This window comes from Xenopus laevis, chromosome 3S (assembly GCF_017654675.1).
Source record: "Xenopus laevis strain J_2021 chromosome 3S, Xenopus_laevis_v10.1, whole genome shotgun sequence".
Taxonomy (NCBI): Eukaryota; Metazoa; Chordata; class Amphibia; order Anura; family Pipidae; genus Xenopus; species Xenopus laevis.
Genome location: NC_054376.1, coordinates 62,759,249 through 62,778,000, shown reverse-complemented (window position 1 = coordinate 62,778,000; position 18,752 = coordinate 62,759,249). Strand labels below are relative to the sequence as shown.

At 37.5% G+C, this 18,752-nt stretch overlaps 1 protein-coding gene across 6 annotated transcripts in view; it reads left to right on the top strand.

Annotated features, from left to right (window-relative positions):
* The first annotated feature begins 4,511 nt into the window (after positions 1–4,511).
* The window catches only part of LOC108713014 (SH3 and multiple ankyrin repeat domains protein 3), a 188,728-nt gene continuing 174,487 nt past the window's right edge, over positions 4,512–18,752 (top strand). For 4 of the 6 annotated variants that reach the window (XM_041588398.1, XM_041588400.1, XM_041588401.1 and 1 more), the window contains exon 1: positions 4,512–4,799. The gene's annotated coding sequence lies outside the window, so the exon portion shown is untranslated. The remainder of the gene's footprint in view (positions 4,800–18,752) is intronic. The other 2 variants (XM_018255650.2, XM_041588399.1) reach the window with 1 other exon arrangement.

The following is an 18,752-nucleotide window of genomic DNA, read 5'->3' as shown; positions in this document are numbered from 1 at the left end:
CACACCCTTGGGAATTGGTTGCCAAAAGATTTCATAAAACTTTGAATGGGTTTAGTATGTACTGTCTACGATACACCAAGCCCAAACAGTATGATGAATTTTAATGAATTGTACATTTAATTTAAAGAATTAGTCATGTTAATGAAAACTCTGATGCAGGTATAATTTATGGTCAGCAATTCAGAAGGTGTCATGCCACAACTTCACACACTTTCAAATGCAGTAGAGGGCATTGTTTAGTAAGGTACTAACTGCACAAGAGAGGGTGATGTTCCACCTGATACCCAAGCCTGTTTTGCCATCAAACGTCACTATTTTAGTTTTTTTTATTCTTTTCAAATGTATTAATTAGGAAGGCATTAAAGTTCTGCATGTCATTATATACATGCATCTGCTAAATTGTTAATGCTTTTTGTCCTACAAATTAAACTTATTAGCCTTTATGCTCTCAAGCAAGCTTGCTCCTATGTGTTATATGCATACTAGCAGTAGGCGGAGAGAATGCAGCCAGTAGTACTGCAATGTGTGCATCCTATTATTATTAATATAATATTATCTATCTTATCACAAGTCATTTGTGAGTGTTGGAGGAAACTGGAGAAAAGTCTGTCTGGAATCAAATCTAGGATCCAAGTGCTGCAAGGTATCAGTGCTAAACATTGCTCTGCTGTGTTGCCACATTGTTTTCTTCTAGTAAAGACTGTTGTGACTGCAATCTTTGTGGGACCAATACATAGCTTGTTGCATCTTCTTACAACATTTGTAGTCAGATTGGGTGCACGCAAATGATGCTTCTGAATGCCACTTATTCCCCTTTGCTTTAAATGGATGTGATTATTGTCAGGCTTGCCAGACCAAAAAGCAATTAGTAAATTCTGTTGTGAGCATGATCTGCCTGTCACTCTAATGATCCCACATCATTTTTCTGCATCACTTTCAGCCATATCCTTCTAAAACTGACTCTCTCTTAAACTGTGAAGCTGTTCGTCAATATTTATCTTTTCTTGAAGAAATAGCAAAAGTCACTTGGGAAACCCAGGCTAAAGCATTCCTTATCATCTGTTTCAGGAAATCTTGCATCACACTTTAAGAGACATTCCCATTCAATAGTTTTCTCCAGTATAAGTATGAAATTTGGGGACTCTTGGACATGAGGGCCACTGAAATGAAATGGTCGCTATAATTGTACTATATATACCCCTCTAATCGCTGCCATGGCTTACAGTATTGGTGCAAAACTCAGCTGGTAGTCTATTATTTATACAGATTTTTGACCATTTTTGTTTTTTAGAACTTTTGCAACCAGTTGATTTGTCAACTTAGATGGCATAGACACATATTAGCTACTTCCTGGCTGTTTGCTATTGTATTCTGGTGCATAGTTTCACCCATGTTTGTGAAACCAGTTATCCATAAAGCATTCCGTTATAAGCAAATAATTCTAATTTCTAAAAATGTTTTACCCTTTCTCTGTAATAATTAAACAGTGTATTTTACTTGATCCCAACTAAAATGTAATTAATCCTTATTGGAGGCAAAACAATCCTATTAGGGTTATTTAATGTTTAATTATTTTTTTTTAGTAAAATTATAGAGATCCAATTTATGGAAAGATCCCTTTTCTGGAAAACCCCAAGTCCTGAGCATTCTGTAGTATTCTGTACTAGCTTACCTATACTAATTTATGGAGCTTTCTTTTGATAAGCACTAGTGCTGCATGAAAGTACTGGCAATCGAATTGGCTTTGCGTGTGTGTAAAACAGGCTGTTATAATGCTTGATCTGATACAAGGTTCTAAATGTGTCTGTAATTCTAAATGTGTTACACAGTCTAAAACATCAATTATTTTTCTATGCCAGAGCATATTCCATGTTGCTGCAACTCTTTTGAAAGGTTGTGCCGCATATGTTGCAGATTGTTGTGCGTTTCAGTTTGGAGAACATCAACTCTAATATTAGTGAAGAGTGAAGCAGTGGAGTGTTGTGTGGGTGTCTTCTTGTAAAGATGCTGCAGGATTGATGACTCATGCCAGGAAGGATCTATAATAAGTAATGCTAGCCTTCTGCTCATTGTTGTAGCAGCTCATACGCTTACTATATGGTAGTGGTAGACACTGAGCAGCAAATGTGAAATAATAAATGTTGAATGATAGTTAACGATCATTTTAATGCATCCTTTTGTTGCTGTTAACTGATTGTGTTACTTTTGTTTTCCACCTCAAGGAATCTGGTTCTTTAGCTTGTGATTGTGACTCAGACTATCGGCATTCAGTTACCAGGTGCACGGCAAACATTTTCATGAAAAAGTTAAAGTTTTCATTGGAATGCATTCCCTATAAAAGACATGTAGTCTGTAGACATGTAGTCAATGACTTGACTAAAAATCAGTTCATGAGAGGCAGATACATTGTTTCTACTGAAAATTTATATCACCAGCAAGGGACTTTGCTGATTAAGACATTCAGAAAAAGGGGGACATGGGTAATCACTAAAAATAAAAGGAAACTTGGTTGAATGAATAGATCAGTCAGAATTCAGAACTAAAGAAAGAGCAAAAATAGGAAAGGCCTCCATGTGAACCAGGTTAAGAGAACAATTACTATAATATATATATTAGGAAATCTCACAGAATCATAGACAGTATTGTATTGTATAAGGAAACCCCTGTTCATTCAAGAGGGGTAAAACAATTAAAGATAGAATTTCCAGCAGTATTAGAAAAAAGTAAAGAAGCAATGGAAAAATGACATGACATGTCCTAGTGCAGCTGTGGGCACTCTACTAGTACAGGTATGGGACCTGTTATCCAGAATGCTCGGGACCTGGGCTTTTCTGGATAATGGATCTTTCCATAATTTGGATCTTCATACTTAAGTCTACTAGAAAATCATGTAAACTTTAAATAAACCCAATAAGCTGATATTGCTTCCAATAATGATTAATTATTAGTTTGGATCAAGTGCAAAAATTTTGATTATTTTATTATAATAGAGTCTATGGGAGATGGCCTTTACATAATTCAGAGCTTTCTGGATAAAGGGTTTCTGTATAACGGATCCCATAACTGTATTATTAAATGGCAGCACTGTACATATACTTTACAGGGAACACAAATAAAATGCATTGAGTGGGTTGAATTTGATCTGAAATGTTCACATTGTCATGTATATACTGGCCATACTGAATGACTAATCCAGGTAAGAATCAGTGAGTACAAAAACACAAAATAAATATGTAAACCAGAGGATAAACTAAAACAGCAGGAGAGGGAGACAATTTAAATTCTGTTTGCTAAATGTTTTTTTTAATATAAACCAGCTTCCCAGTGAAGGTGGCAGGTTTTTTGACAAATATTATACACATGCTCACCAAGAGCCAAAATCGATTAATAATGATCATAATTGATAGAAAAAAAAATTAAAAAGAAAAAACCTACTTTGCAGAAGAACCATTTTTATATGAAAACATATGTTTCTCCAAAGGGACAAACAAAATATTGATCTTTATTTTTTATTTTGGTAATTATAGGTGCTGATAATGTACAATATATTTTGTTATTGTAGGGCATTAATGTATTAATTCCATGTGATGCTTTGATTACAAGAACTACAGTATATACAGTATATAAAATGTATATATTGACTTCTACATAATGGAGGCTTGTGCTTCAAACTCTCAGCGGTTATTAGGCCAAATTATGTATTTAAGTCTTAGTTTTACAATTGGTGCAGTTTCTGATATGGCTAGACTTTAATTATCTTTACAATTGACAAATATGTGTGCTCTTTATGTACTCAAGCAGGAACCTCTCCTTTTGTCTGCCTCCTGTAACTTCCAAAGAAATCTCAACCATAAGGCTGGCCGGAAGGTATCATTTCCTACTCTAGCATCACACTTATTTTAGTACAATTGTATGTTACATAGCATGCTACAGAAATCCCTAGAGACTACATAAGCATGTGTAAAATATGCTGCATTATATTGTGCTCTGTATTGCATCATACATAGTGAAAAAGAACACTACAAAGCCGATAAAAGTTACCCATTTATGGTAAAAGATCCCTCATCTGGAAACCTGTTATCCTGAAAGCTATGAATTACCGAAAGGCCATCTCCCATACATTTCATTTTAAACAAATAATTGTAATTTTTTAATGGTATTTCCCTTTTCCCCTAAATAAAACAGACCCTTGTGCTTGATCCTAACTAAACTGCATGAATCCATATTGGTGGCAAAATAATCCTATTGGGTTTAGTTAATGTTTAGATGATTTTTTTGAGCAGATAAAGGTGACCCAAATTAGGAAAAGATGCCTTATCTAGAAAACCCCCAAGCATTCTGGATAATACATCCATTACCTATACTTTGTATAATTGTGAACTGTTACCTGTGCTATATTGGTTTCTATATTTATAAAACACCAACACTACACACTAAACAGAAGGAAAATTGACACTGCAAATTAAAGGGATGATTTGTAATATTCACAGTAACTTTATGTTGCAGGACTACATTATGGGCAATGAATACACAAGCCATATGGAATACATGGGGATCTCACAATCAGGCCGCACCCATTCGGACACGCTGAAGTTATCCGATACGCAACAATAGTGAGTGGAATCATCTCCGGGAAACAGGAAAAGCAGCCACTTCCTACAGAGGAAATGTAGGGAGGTCAAGCATTTCTCGCCAGTAGAACAGTACATGCAGGCTTGTTCAAAAGAACACATACTTTCCATCCCTTTCTCTAGTAAACATATACCAGGATCCTGTGAACTCGGAGCTTGAGATTTGAGGTATGCTTAAATACTATTACTGCTAATATTCCATAATAGTACGTATTCACTGTATAGATTTTAGATTAAAACTAGTGTAATGAGATGGTATAAGACTGTTGCTTGTTTTATTGCCTGTATAGTTGGTTTCTCTTTTAAATTAAAAGAAAAACAGTTTTTCTACAAACAGTTTATTGTAAAGAATCCTTTATGTTGCAAAAGAAGCTCCAAAGGTAAGTATAGGACTGTGCTATCAAACATCAGAGAGGCGTATGTAAATGAAGAACACAAGACTTATTCTAACAATATTTTGCAAAATCCTGAGTTTCTATTAGATTTCTGTCTTGGAAAGGGATCTGTGCCAGGGATGTATCAATACATTATCAGAACCATGAGCTGTTTCTGTTTGGGCCTAGGAATCAGGATCCATAGCATTCTGACTAATGCACAATTTCAGTATATATAAAAATATAGTTTTTTCTCCTCTGGTTTGTGTGACTTGGGGGGCAGATATAGATTTTGCTTTAGGTGCCTCAGATTTCTACTTACACCACTACTGTGTGTTTTTAAGGCCCAGTTACATACAGGTATATGTACTTTCTGTGCCTTACAGTTTTGCTTTTTTCTCACTCTACACTTTTGGATAAAGGATGTAGGCTTGTACAGTCAGAAATGTATTTTAGGAGTAACTGAGCTCCATCTGGCAGCGTGGTATTGGCTAATGTTTTCATTACCGAAATCTCAAATTGGAGCAGGCACTCAAGGGCAAAAACTTCCACCAGGCAGATGTTCAAATGTGAAGAAGTTTATTGTGTCAAACAGGCTGTTTGACACAATAAACTTCTTCACATTTGAACATCTGCCTGGTGGAAGTTTTTGCCCTTGAGTGCCTGCTCCAATTTGAGATCTCGGTTTATCCGCCCCTTGTGCTGAGGGCCCAGGGCGGTGCACCTGGGCCACTTCATTGACGTGGTGAGTAACTACTATCAAGTGACCCTACTATATAGAAGCTTTCTTAATGTTTTCATTACCAGCCATATATTATTACAGAAAGGGATAGGTGGATAGGTTTGTTAGTAGGAGTAAAGTACATTTCAGTTGGCAGTCATGTTGCTTACTACAAGTGTTAGTTAGGCTTGTCACATTTTCTGGAAATAAACATCTTTTTGCTGGTTAGGTGGCTTCCTTAGTGAATTTGTGTATTTATGTTTGTGGCAAGCGGTAGTAAAATCTACAGTACATAAAATGTTTTGATATATAAAGTAGAAACTCCCCATTTATATTGTAAGTGAATTGTTAGTGTATAGCCTAATTGAGGAGTATATTTATTAGTATTATAAATTAGAACTACCTAAGTCCAGCCAGAACCAAAACAGATCCTTCTTATCAGATGATCCCTGGACAATATAGTGGGTTTAGGATCCCTTAGCTGGCCTAGATGTATACGAATATAGTGATCTATTTAGGTAGCTCTTTTATATACATGTTTTATAGTTGAATTTTCTGACAAGTTTATTGTACCTTGTAAATGCATTCCCATACTCTAACTACAAATGAAAGAAAATATTGGATGTGAGATAGTTTATAGTAACATACAATTTACACATGTAACTCCTGTGGTGCACATCAGGAAACTGTAAAATGCACAAGGGCAAAGCATAAGGGGGAGGTGGCATAAAACATGTAGTGTGTGGTTCTTAAAGGGATACTGTCACCGGAAAACATGTTTTTTTCAAAACGCACCAGTTAATAGTACTAATCCAGCAGACTTCTTCACTGAAATCCATTTCTCAAAAGAGCAAACAGATTTTTCTATATTCAATTTTGAAATCTGACATGGGGCTAGACATTTTGTCAATTTCCCAGCTGCCCCTGGTCATGTGACTTGTGCCTGTACTTTAGGAGAGAAATGCTTTCTGGCAGGCTGCTGTGTTTCCTTCTCAATGTAACTGAAGAGTCTCAGTGGGACATGGGTTTTTACTATTGAGTGTTGTTCTTAGATCTACCAGGCAGCTGTTATCTTGTGTTAGGGAGCTGCTATCTGGTTACCTTCCCATGGTTCTTTCGTTTGGCTGCTGGGGGGGGGGGAGGGGGTGATATCACTCCAACTTGCAGTACAGCAGTAAAGAGTGATTGAAGTTTATCAGAGCACAAGTCACATGACTTGGGGCAGCTGGGAAATTGACAATATGTCTAGCTCCATGTCAGATTTCAAAATTGAATATAAAAAATCTGTTTACTCTTTTGAGAAATGGATTTCAGTGCAGAATTCTGCTGGAGCAACAACTGATTCATTTTGAAAAATATTTTTTTTCCCATGACAGTATCCCTTTAACCCTTTGCCTGCCAAGCACGTACACCGTACGTTCTGGCAGGCAAGGGCTTTAACTGCCAAGCACGTACATTGTACGTTCTTGCAGTTTTACATGCTGTACTCTGCATCAGCGGCTTTAGCCGCCTCTGCAGAGGTTTAGCAGCATTGACAGCCCCCTGGGCAACGAGGCTGGGGGGCTGTCATGTCGGTCCTGCGACTGGATTGTCGCAGGGCCGACCTAAAAGAGGCAGACACAGCAAATCGCGTGTCTGCCTTGCTGCTCTGCTTCCTCCTGCTCACCTCGTGTTCCAGCGACGCCCACACACTTCCTGCTTGCTGTGAATCTGCAGATCTCTCTTCTCCAGCTCTTAGATCAGCCAAAAACGGTAAGTGCCCTTTATTTTACACACTTGCATACACCTACCTACATTATACACACATACACACATATTTTAGTAAAAAAAAAACAAAAAAAAAAAACGTTTTTTTTTAATTTTTCATTTTCCACTTATATGCACTTATATGCATTTATATACACTTATATGGACTTATATACACACTTATACACACTTATACACTGTCACACAATTCTTGGAAGTGTACACACATGTATACACATTTTATTTTTTTTACTTTTTCATTTCACCAATTTGTGTTTTTTTTACCCATAAAAACTGTTTATTATAGCAGCGTGACTATTGGATAATCGATTTCGGCCACTAATTACGCTGTCGGTGCAGTTATTTTGTTATTTCATTGATTTGCCACAATTTTTGTGGTTTTATTGCAATTTTATCCCTGGATTATTGTTCCTTATGTATCTTTAGTATAGTTTTGCTGTTTGGTGCTTTGGTATATTATTTTACTTAGATTGATCCGTCAGAATATATGCTTTCCAAAAATATATGGTTTTCTGGGGTCTTTTTACAGTTTGGGGGTCTTACGGCACATAACGCACAGTTGGGGCTCTCTTTTCTGCAGCTTAGTTGGCCAGCGTGAAAATTCATATGCACATTTTACATTTGGGGCCGTACACACCATATACTTTGGTAAATCTATGCATATTGGGCATCAAACTATTCAGTAGACCTCTGATGTCCATATTTGGGGTGATTTTTCTTTGTACGTAAAACATTGTGTGAGATAAATGTGGCATACTTCAACATTTTTAGGCGATTTTCAGAAATGTAAAAATCTATGTTTATAAATGTTTTGCAGTTTGGTACTTTGCTGTAGAAAGACGTCTTTATCTTGGTTGTTTTCGTCAGAATGTGTACTTTCCAAAAACATATGGTTTTGGGGGGTCTTTGCTGTTAGGAGGGTCTTGAGGCACATAATATGAAGTCAAGGGTCTATGTTTACAGAAGGCGAATCGGCAGCAGAGAAAACTCATATTCACTATTTACATTTAGGGTCCGCACATGCCAGCTGCCTTGGTATATCAATGCATATTGGGCATAAAACTGTTCAGTAGACCCTTGGCATCAGTATTTATGGTGTTTTACAATTGTATGTAAGAAGTTGGGTGAGATAAATGCGGCCAATTGCAATATTTTTAGGCGATTTTCAGAAATGTAAAAACCGTTGCTTTTATCGCCAAATTTAGGAAAGGCTTGCGACTTGGTACTTTGGAGTACAAAGACATGCATACCCAATTTGGATTCGCGGGAATGTGTAATTTCCAAAAATATATGGTTTTCTGGGGCGAACATACTTTTTTCTACCTTTGCCCCCCCAAAACTATGTAAATGTGTTGATTTTGCAGTACCTGAAATGACAGACTATATGGGGGTCTTCCTTTTGGGGCCCCTATATGCCAAGTGCTTGGGTACACCTATACATATTGGGCATCAAACTGTTCAGAGGACCCTAGGCTTTCATATTTGGGGTGATATCTCTTGATACCTAAAAGTATGTGGGTAATACGATGCTGCAGGGTAGAAATTTTGAGGGGATTTTTGGAAATGTCGCCAAAATCATCAAATTTAGAAATGGTTTGCGGCTTTGTACTTTGGAGTACAAAGACATCCATACCCAATTTAGATTCGTGGGAATGTGTACTTTCCGAAAATATATGGTTTTCTGGGGTGAAATAAATTTTTTCTGCCTTTGCCCCCCCCCAAAACGATGTAAATGTGTTGATTTTGCAGTACCTGAAATGACAGACCATATGGGGGTCTTCCTTTTAGGGCCCCTATATGCCACGTGCTTGGGTACACCTATACAGATTGTGCATCAAACTGTTCAGAGGACCCTAGGCTTTCATATTTGGGGTGATTTATCTTAATACCTAAAAGTATGTGGGTAATACGATGCTGCAGGGTAGAAATGTTGAGGTGATTTTTGGAAATGTCACCAAAATCACCAAATTTAGGAATGATTTGCGGCATTGTACTTTGGAGTACAAACACATGCATACCCAATTTAGATTCGTGGGAATGTGTACTTTCCAAAAATATATGGTTTTCTTGGGTGAACTTACTTTTTTCTACTTTTGCCCCCCCCAAAACTATGTAAATGTGTTGATTTTGCAGTACCTGAAATGACAGACCATATGGGGGGGGGTCTTCATTTTAGGGCCCCTATATGCCACGTGCTTGGGTACACCTATACATATTTGGCATAAAACTGTTCAGAGGACCCTAGGTTTTCATATTTGGGGTGATTTGTCTTGATACCTAAAAGTATGTGGGTAATACGATGCTGCAGGGTGGAAATTTTGAGGTGATTTTTGGAAATGTCACCAAAATCACCACATTTAGGAATGGTTTGTGGCTTGGTACTTTGGAGTACAAAGACATGCATACCCAATTTGGATTCAGGGGAATGTGTACTTTACGAAAATATATGGTTTTCTGGGGTGAACGTACTTTTTTCTACCTTTGTCCCCCCCCCAAATAATGTAAATGTGTTGATTTTGCAGTATCTGAAATGACAGACCAAATGGGGGTCTTCCTTTTGGGGCCCCTATATGCCAGGTGCTTGGGTACACCTATACATATTGGGCATCAAACTGTTCAGAGGACCCTAGGCTTTCATATTTGGGGTGATATCTCTTGATACCTAAAAGTATGTGGGTAATACGATGCTGCAGGGTAGAAATTTTGAGGTGATTTTTGGAAATGTCGCCAAAATCACCAAATTTAGGAATGGTTTGCGGCTTGGTACTTTGTAGTACAAAGACATGCATACCCAATTTAGATTCGTGGGAATGTGTACTTTCCGAAAATATATGGTTTTCTGGGGTGAACCTACTTTTTTCTACTTTTGACCCCCCCAAAACGATGTAAATGTGTTGATTTTGCAGTATCTGAAATGACAGACCATATGGGGGTCTCCCTTTTGGGGCCCCTGTATGCCACGTGCTTGGGTACACCTATACATATTGGGCATCAAACTGTTTAGAGGACCCTAGGCTTTCATATTTGGGGTGATTTCTCTTGATACCTAAAGTATGTGGGTAATACGATGCTGCAGGGTAGAAATTTTGAGGTGATTTTTGGAAATGTCGCCAAAATCACCAAATTTAGGAATGGTTTGTGGCTTGGTACTTTGGAGTACAAACACATGCATACCCAATTTAGATTCGTGGGAATGTGTACTTTCCGAAAATATATGGTTTTCTGTGGTGAACATACCTTTTTCTACTTTTGACCCCCCAAAACGACGTAAATGTGTTGATTTTTGCTGTACCTGAAATGACAGACCATATGGGGGTCTTCCTTTTGGGGCCCCTGTATGCCACGTGCTTGGGTACACCTATACATATTGGGCATCAAACTGTTCAGAGGACCCTAGGCTTTCATATTTGGGGTGATTTTGCTTGATACCTAAAAGTATGTGGGTAATACGATGCTGCAGGGTAGAAATTTTGAGGTGATTTTTGGAAATATCACCAAAATCACCAAATTTAGGAATGGTTTGCGGCTTTGTACTTTGGAGTACAAAACACATGCATACCCAATTTAGATTCGTGGGAATGTGTACTTTCCGAAAATATATGGTTTTCTGGGGTGAACCCACTTTTTTCTACTTTTGACCCCCCCCAAAACGATGTAAATGTGTTGATTTTGCAGTACCTGAAATGACAGACCATATGGGGGTCTTCCTTTTGGGGCCCCTGTATGCCACGTGCTTGGGTACACCTATACATATTGGGCATCAAACTGTTCAGAGGACCCTAGGCTTTCATATTTGGGGTGATTTCTCTTGATACCTAAAAGTATGTGGGTAATACGATGCTGCAGGGTAGAAATTTTGAGGTGATTTTTGGAAATGTCACCAAAATCACCAAATGTAGGAATGGTTTGCGGCTTGGTACTTTGTAGTACAAAGACATGCATACCCAATTTAGATTCGTGGGAATGTGTACTTTCCGAAAATATATGGTTTTCTGGGGTGAACTTACTTTTTTTCTACTTTTGACCCCCCCAAAACGATGTAAATGTGTTGATTTTGCTGTACCTGAAATGACAGACCATATGGGGGTCTTCCTTTTGGGGCCCCTGTATGCACGTGCTTGGGTACACCTATACATATTGGGCATCAAACTGTTCAGAGGACCCTAGGCTTTCATATTTGGGGTGATTTTGCTTGATACCTAAAAGTATGTGGGTAATACGATGCTGCAGGGTAGAAATTTTGAGGTGATTTTTGGAAATATCACCAAAATCACCAAATTTAGGAATGGTTTGCGGCTTTGTACTTTGGAGTACAAACACATGCATACCCAATTTAGATTCGTGGGAATGTGTACTTTCCGAAAATATATGGTTTTCTGGGGTGAACCCACTTTTTTCTACTTTTGACCCCCCCAAAACGATGTAAATGTGTTGATTTTGCAGTACCTGAAATGACAGACCATATGGGGGTCTTCCTTTTGGGGCCCCTGTATGCCTCGTGCTTGGGTACACCTATACATATTGGGCATCAAACTGTTCAGAGGACCCTAGGCTTTCATATTTGGGGTGATTTCTCTTGATACCTAAAAGTATGTGGGTAATACGATGCTGCAGGGTAGAAATTTTGAGGTGATTTTTGGAAATGTCACCAAAATCACCAAATTTAGGAATGGTTTGCGGCTTGGTACTTTGTAGTACAAAGACATGCATACCCAATTTAGATTCGTGGGAATGTGTACTTTCCGAAAATATATGGTTTTCTGGGGTGAACTTATTTTTTTTTACTTTTACCCACCCCAAAAAGATGCAAATGTGTTGATTTTGCAGTATCTGGAATTACAGAACTGATAGCTCAAATGAGGTGTCTACATTTTAGGGCCCCTATATGTCACATGCTTGGGTACACCTATACATATTTGGCATCAAACTGTTCAGTGGACCCCAGGCTTTCATATTTGGGGTGTTTTACATTGATACCTAATGATGTGTGGGAGATACGATTCTGTAGATTGGAAGCTTTGAGGTCATTTTTCAAAAAATTCACCAATTTCTATAAAACATTATAACTTTAGGAAACAATTGCAACTTGGTAGTTTGGAGTACAACGATATGTTTACCCATTTTTGATTCACCAGAATCTGTTCTTTCTAATAATGGGTAGTTTTCTAGGGTAAACCTACTGTTAGTGGAATGTTTGGCCTTGAAATCAGAGTATGCCGTTTGGGGAGCGGTGCTTTGGACATTTGCTAGTGTACTGCTTGTAGATTTTGATCTATACAAGTGAGAAATCTCCATAAAACTATATATATTTGGTATTGCCGCGTTCAGGAGACATAGACCTTTCCAAATCAGCTGTGTTCTCATACATAAAGTAAATAATGTTTCTGATATATGTGATTGTTCTTTGTGAAACATGATTTTTTTCATTTTATTGGACACTTAGAAGCCTATATTTTTTTACAGAAGTAGAATTACACCAAAATTCTTGCATATTTTGAAAGTTCAGGTTGTCCTGAAAAAAACAATATATTGTTTTCCTGGGTAAACTAAAAGACCGCCCCAGGAAGGGCCCTTAAAGTGAAAGAGTGCAAAATATCTAAAAACTGCTTGGCAGTAGATGTTCGCATCTAGGACAAAACGGCTGGCAGGGAAAGGGTTAAACTACCAGTATGAGCATTGCTCAATGGCTGTTCAAGGGCACAGAGAGATTGCATGTAAGCAACAGCTGAAACACAGCAAGGCAAATGTTAGTCCAGATTAAACACTGCTGTAGAATCAATGACTAATACATACTACTCCTACTGCTACTGAAAACCATGCCCCAAGCATGCAGCATAAAGATAACATAATATTATATAATATATTACATAATATTATGTTGTGGTTATTTGCATAGAATCTGTTTTGTACTTTACTGACAAAAACAACAGTACGATATAGAATGTTCCTACTGGTGAGAAGTGTATTTTAAGCACCTTCTACTGTGCAAGCTGGCTTACAGGTAAAAAAAAAGGTAACATCTCTAGTTGTGTCTTTTCCCTGGAGTATATTTTATAATAATAAGTAATTTGTGTCATTGTGACAGTTGTTTCCCAAGCCAGGTTTTCTTTATACAGCCTATAGAACATTGAGTTGGCATTGAGAATCCACAATCATATATCTTAGTCATGTTTCTGTATCACTGCCACTCATTATTCTATATCTCACACCTCCGGAGAAAGGAGTGTCTCTATTCAAATCCTTAATAAATGCAGCTGCCAGTCTTGTACACCTCACCAATTTCTGTTTCTCTGCTATGCTACTCCAAGAGTCCTTACACTGGCTTTTGTTATGTGTGTGATGTCACTTCCTTACATTGGGGACATTTATAAATAATAATAATTAAAATCTATATAGGTTTAAAATAGAGAAAGTATACCAAAAGAAAACACAATAAATGCCATACCAGTGGCATTGTATTGCTGTATTGTTGGATATGTGATATTGGAACTGTAAGATCATATAGGGAATAATGTTAAAAAATATTAATATTAGTAGTTACTAAGACATTCCACAAGTATATAAAATCACTAGACTGTATGACATGACTTACCAGAAAGAAAGTAAGAGTGCTTTGGATACCTTACCATACCTCATACAGGGGGGTTGAGCACTCTATCCCCAAAAGTGTTATTGCACCTTTTCCACAACTCATGGGTTAACTCCATTCTGCTTCGAGGGGTGAAAATTTGCTTTTTAAATGTGTTTTCTTGGTAGTATTTTTTTCTTCCTCTGTCCCTGTTTTGTTATAAGGTGACCTGTAAAACCCTTATATTTTGAAGTAGATAGCACATAATTCTTTAATAATACTTCAAGTAGGAGACATGTGATACAATCAATACCATTAGTAATCCATCATAATGAATTTGGCGACAACTATTGATTAATTCCAGTCTGTGTGAATGTGCATTGTGTGTAACATGGTTTCCAAGATTTTTAATTTTTCACATTTTTAATCTGAAGACAGAACAGTGTTTTCTGGTATGAATCAAATCATTTTATTATGATGATTGACCCCTTAATATTTATAGGGCAGCATGATAATTAGAGTAGGTCTGATTCCACAGGAGCTCACAGAGCAGCTTACCATACATTATATAGATATAATAGTATTTTAACATGATACACAGTAGAAAAAATTATATCAAAGATATTGTGCAACATGATTCATGTGAAAATCTACTTTGGGTTGGTTTAGCAACTCAAAAATTTTTCTTTGTTCCCATGTGAATTTTCATGCTTGTCTCAGCAGCAGTAGATTGTTGCAGTGGCTAGCTAGTTCCTTGATCTTTCCATCTTGATCAGTATCTTTTTTTTCCAGGGACTTTACTAACAAGACAAGATGTGAATCATATGCTTCCGTCTCAAGAGTATTTTATTGATCTCCAACAGCATATATTTTCTTTGTCTTTTATATGTATTGTACAACACAGCACTAAGTAGGATTTACTTCACTCAAAGAAGCTGCAGAAGCTCTTATTGGGCATGATTTGAAGAGCCCATACAAATGTACTTTTCAAATATGGGTGGCTTGCTCCATCATATATTCTTAGATTTTTCACTTTTTGATATCAGAAAGTGACCAAAATGTATTGTATAACATTGTTTTTTGGAATAATCTAACTTCTAGAGTTCTTGGAGTTGTCTTTCTACAGGGTTGGAAATTACCCCAAGTAGAAGTTCAACACACTCTAGTGCTGTTGAGGCAGTGATAAATTCATGTACCTCCCAACTCCCAAAACACTCTAGTCTATATATACTGTATCCAATACAGCTAACCTAAGCAAGAACTGGGGTATAATGCAAGATGCCAGTGTTCCTCTTTTCCTTAGGGTGACTATGTGGGTTTGAATGCTAAAGAGGATGATGTGATGATGACAATTACAAAGCTTTAGAAGGAGGCAATATAATTCAAGGGGATTGACAAATGGGATCCTGGTAGTTGTATAGCTCTGCAGCAGCTGTACAAGAACGGTTCTCTTGATATATAGAGGTTTGTGTGTCTGAAGGAAGAGCTTATTGTAGGGATTCCTATGAATCACCTAGAAAGAAGGAATGATATTGGCAATTGAGCCTAAGCTTCTGACTTTTTTTGAGGCCTTAACAGTCTTGTAACATTACAGTTTGGTTCAGCAATGCATAGTTACAAGTACATCACCAATTAGTTGCATTTGTAGAGGTTGAGACAGCTGTACTTGTTGCTGTTAGTGACCACAATACAGTATGCAAAAAAAGAAGCTCTAGTGGGCACTCTATAAATGTTATTGCTAGTTTGGGGTGGTGCCTCTTGTGCCTAGAAATTGTAGCTGTAAGACAAATTTCTGCCTGTGAAAATCCATATTTCATATAGCGAACATATGCATCTGTTTCATAAAAAGAATTGGATTCACTTTTCAGGACAGGAATTAACAACTGTGTTTTGGCACAGATGCTGACAATGAACAACCATTATCAGAGGTGGCTTGTTTGTAACTTCACACACATTTACAACTTTAACGATAGATGCGTGTGTTGGTTTTTGAATATCCAATGTTTTCTGTTTTCATGTATATAATAGTGTTTGTCTGTATTATTCTCTTTGAATGTGATTGTGTACTGACCAGAGTCCCTGTGGATTTAAAACACAATCCACAGGATGTTTAACAATATGACTGCAGCAATCAGGAACTTCACTAGAGAATAACAGCACTTGTTATATAATCCCACACTATCTTTGGTCTACACTATCCTCCACTTGTAATAATATTCTTTCATCTGTAGGCCCCAGCTCGCAGCCTATAGCACGGCAACCCTGGAAGATCATTTTATCATTTTTATTATTAACTGATCATTTATTTATACAATTCCAGCACTGTACGTAGGGGAATGACAGTAAAATACATAACAAAGCAACTTGCAGTGCTTCTAATTGTTTTTATCATTATAGTTTATTTATAAAGGAACAACAGTTTCTGCACGTCTGTACAAAAAAACAAACATTAAAGCACATAGTGCAGTATCAGAAGGTCTGAAGACTTTTTTTATTTATCTTTGCAATGTAGAAATTTGTCTGTCCAGCAAAATAGCTGCCACTGTAGTTAAGAATGAATGAAGCACCATCTGGTTGTTTTTGAGTTGACTAGAGGTAGGGTCTATGGTATCAGGCTAGAGTATAGCATTGGCTACATTTCAGACAAGGCAGGGCCCACAATTAAGACTGTGAAGATCTCTGTTCAGAATTGTGCAGTTACCCTGAACATAATTATGTGAGGAAGTGCTGTACAAGCCTTTCAGCATAAAACAATTTATTTTATGTATGTTAGACACAGTTTTGATGCAAACCTCTCTCTTGCTCAGATTGGTCCATAGTTGAGTCCAATATGGGATTCCATATGAAAGACTAGCAGCTGGCTACACTTTAAGGGACTCGTTTAAACGTATACTATACCCCCAGAATAAAAATGTAACCGCCAGTTTATATCATATTTAGTGACCTATTAAAGAATCTTACCAAGCTGGTATATAGATATCAGTAAATATTATCCTTCATATCTTTTACCTTGAGCCCCCATTTTATGATATTCTCTGTGCTGCCTCAGAGATCCAGAAACAATGCAGCTCTAACTGTCACAGGAAGACATGTGGGCGTCTTGTCCATTAATTGGCTCATGTATGTATGTATGTATGTATGTATGTATGTGTGCCCTTGGTTTGTTTGTGTGTATATTGAATCATATGGTCTTGAGGGTGGCACTTAGTACTTAAAATGGCAATTTTCTATTAAGGATTAGCCATTGATACATACTATTATGTATCAATCAAGAAGTATCTTCTTACAAAAATTAGTTATTTAGATGAAGCAGGATTTTACATATCAGCTGTTTTATGTGATGTATTTTATAGAGGCCTACATTGTTTGGGGATAGAGTTTTCCTTTAACTAGATCTAGGTGTTATGTAACTGGGTTGCAAAACATCAGATATCCGGCGAATAAGATCCACACTCTCATGTCTTAAAAATAATAAAAAATTATTGTTCAATCACAGACTGACGTTTCGGCCCCCTCCGGGGCCTTCCTCAAGTATATATATGTAGGGACCTATAGGATATCCTATCCCTATAGAGTTAATCCCCTACCTTTCTATCTAGTTTCTCTTATCCCTTGTTATTGGGCCAAGTCTTTCTAACTGGTTAAGTGTAACATCTTCACCTATTGGACAAAGAGTGTAATGACACTCCCCTGCCACACTGCTATATAGTGTTGTGCAGGGAGTGGCCTCTTCCTCTTTGGCTCCTGGTGTCTGTGCTGCTAGGTGTTTCCCATCGAGCCTGGGATCACCAAGGCCCCACCTGATTGATCCTGTTTCACACTGGTGACTGGTCTTTGAGAATGAGATATTCTGCCTACTATTTGACTATGGGAGTGACATCTGTGCATGCTTCATCATCATCATCATGCTATCCTTCCTCCTCTGTGATATGCTAAGTCCTGTTACAGCTCCTGCGTGAGTAAATCTGTGGTCAGTTGCCTTTGCATATTTGTGTTTCCAATAAACCATCTCTCCTGTTTCACTATTTAAGAACCTCCTGGCGTCCAGTTTATCTATTTTAACACTAATTAGCCTGTGGGTTGTAGTTTTACGCCATCTTAAAGGGGAAGCTTCCATTTAGCGAAGGCTCCGCCCTGAGTGTAGTTTCGCAGTGTAACTCATGCTCACTACTTAGCTGGACACCCTTAACTCCTAATTGGCAGGATAGCCCAAAAAAGCGTTGCATATATTTTTTTTTGCAAACACTCCCTTTGTTAATAGTGAATAGTAATAATGAATAAGATAAGTATGTGTCTGCCTGAGGAGATGATGGATGTTGGATGGATGAATAATGTACCTGCATTTCTCTACTTTAATAAAAAATAAATCTAAAATATAATTTGCTTTTTGTGTGGTAAAATTCCAGAATCCAAAATGAGTAATGCCATACCTCTCACTGGTGGTGCACATCTCCTTTCACGACCAGCACAGGTCAATTCAACAATAGAAAAAGCTTAAAGGGATCCTGTCATCGGAAAACTTGTTGTTTTCAAAATGCAGACACCTAGCACACCATGTTAAAAGCAGATTACCCTTTCTATTGTGACTTCATGTGCATTAATGTTTTGGTGGGCTCAATCCATGTTGGCATATAACATGGTGTGCTGTTTGACTTCTTTAGGTTTTTATACTGTTAACGCGACAGAAGTTT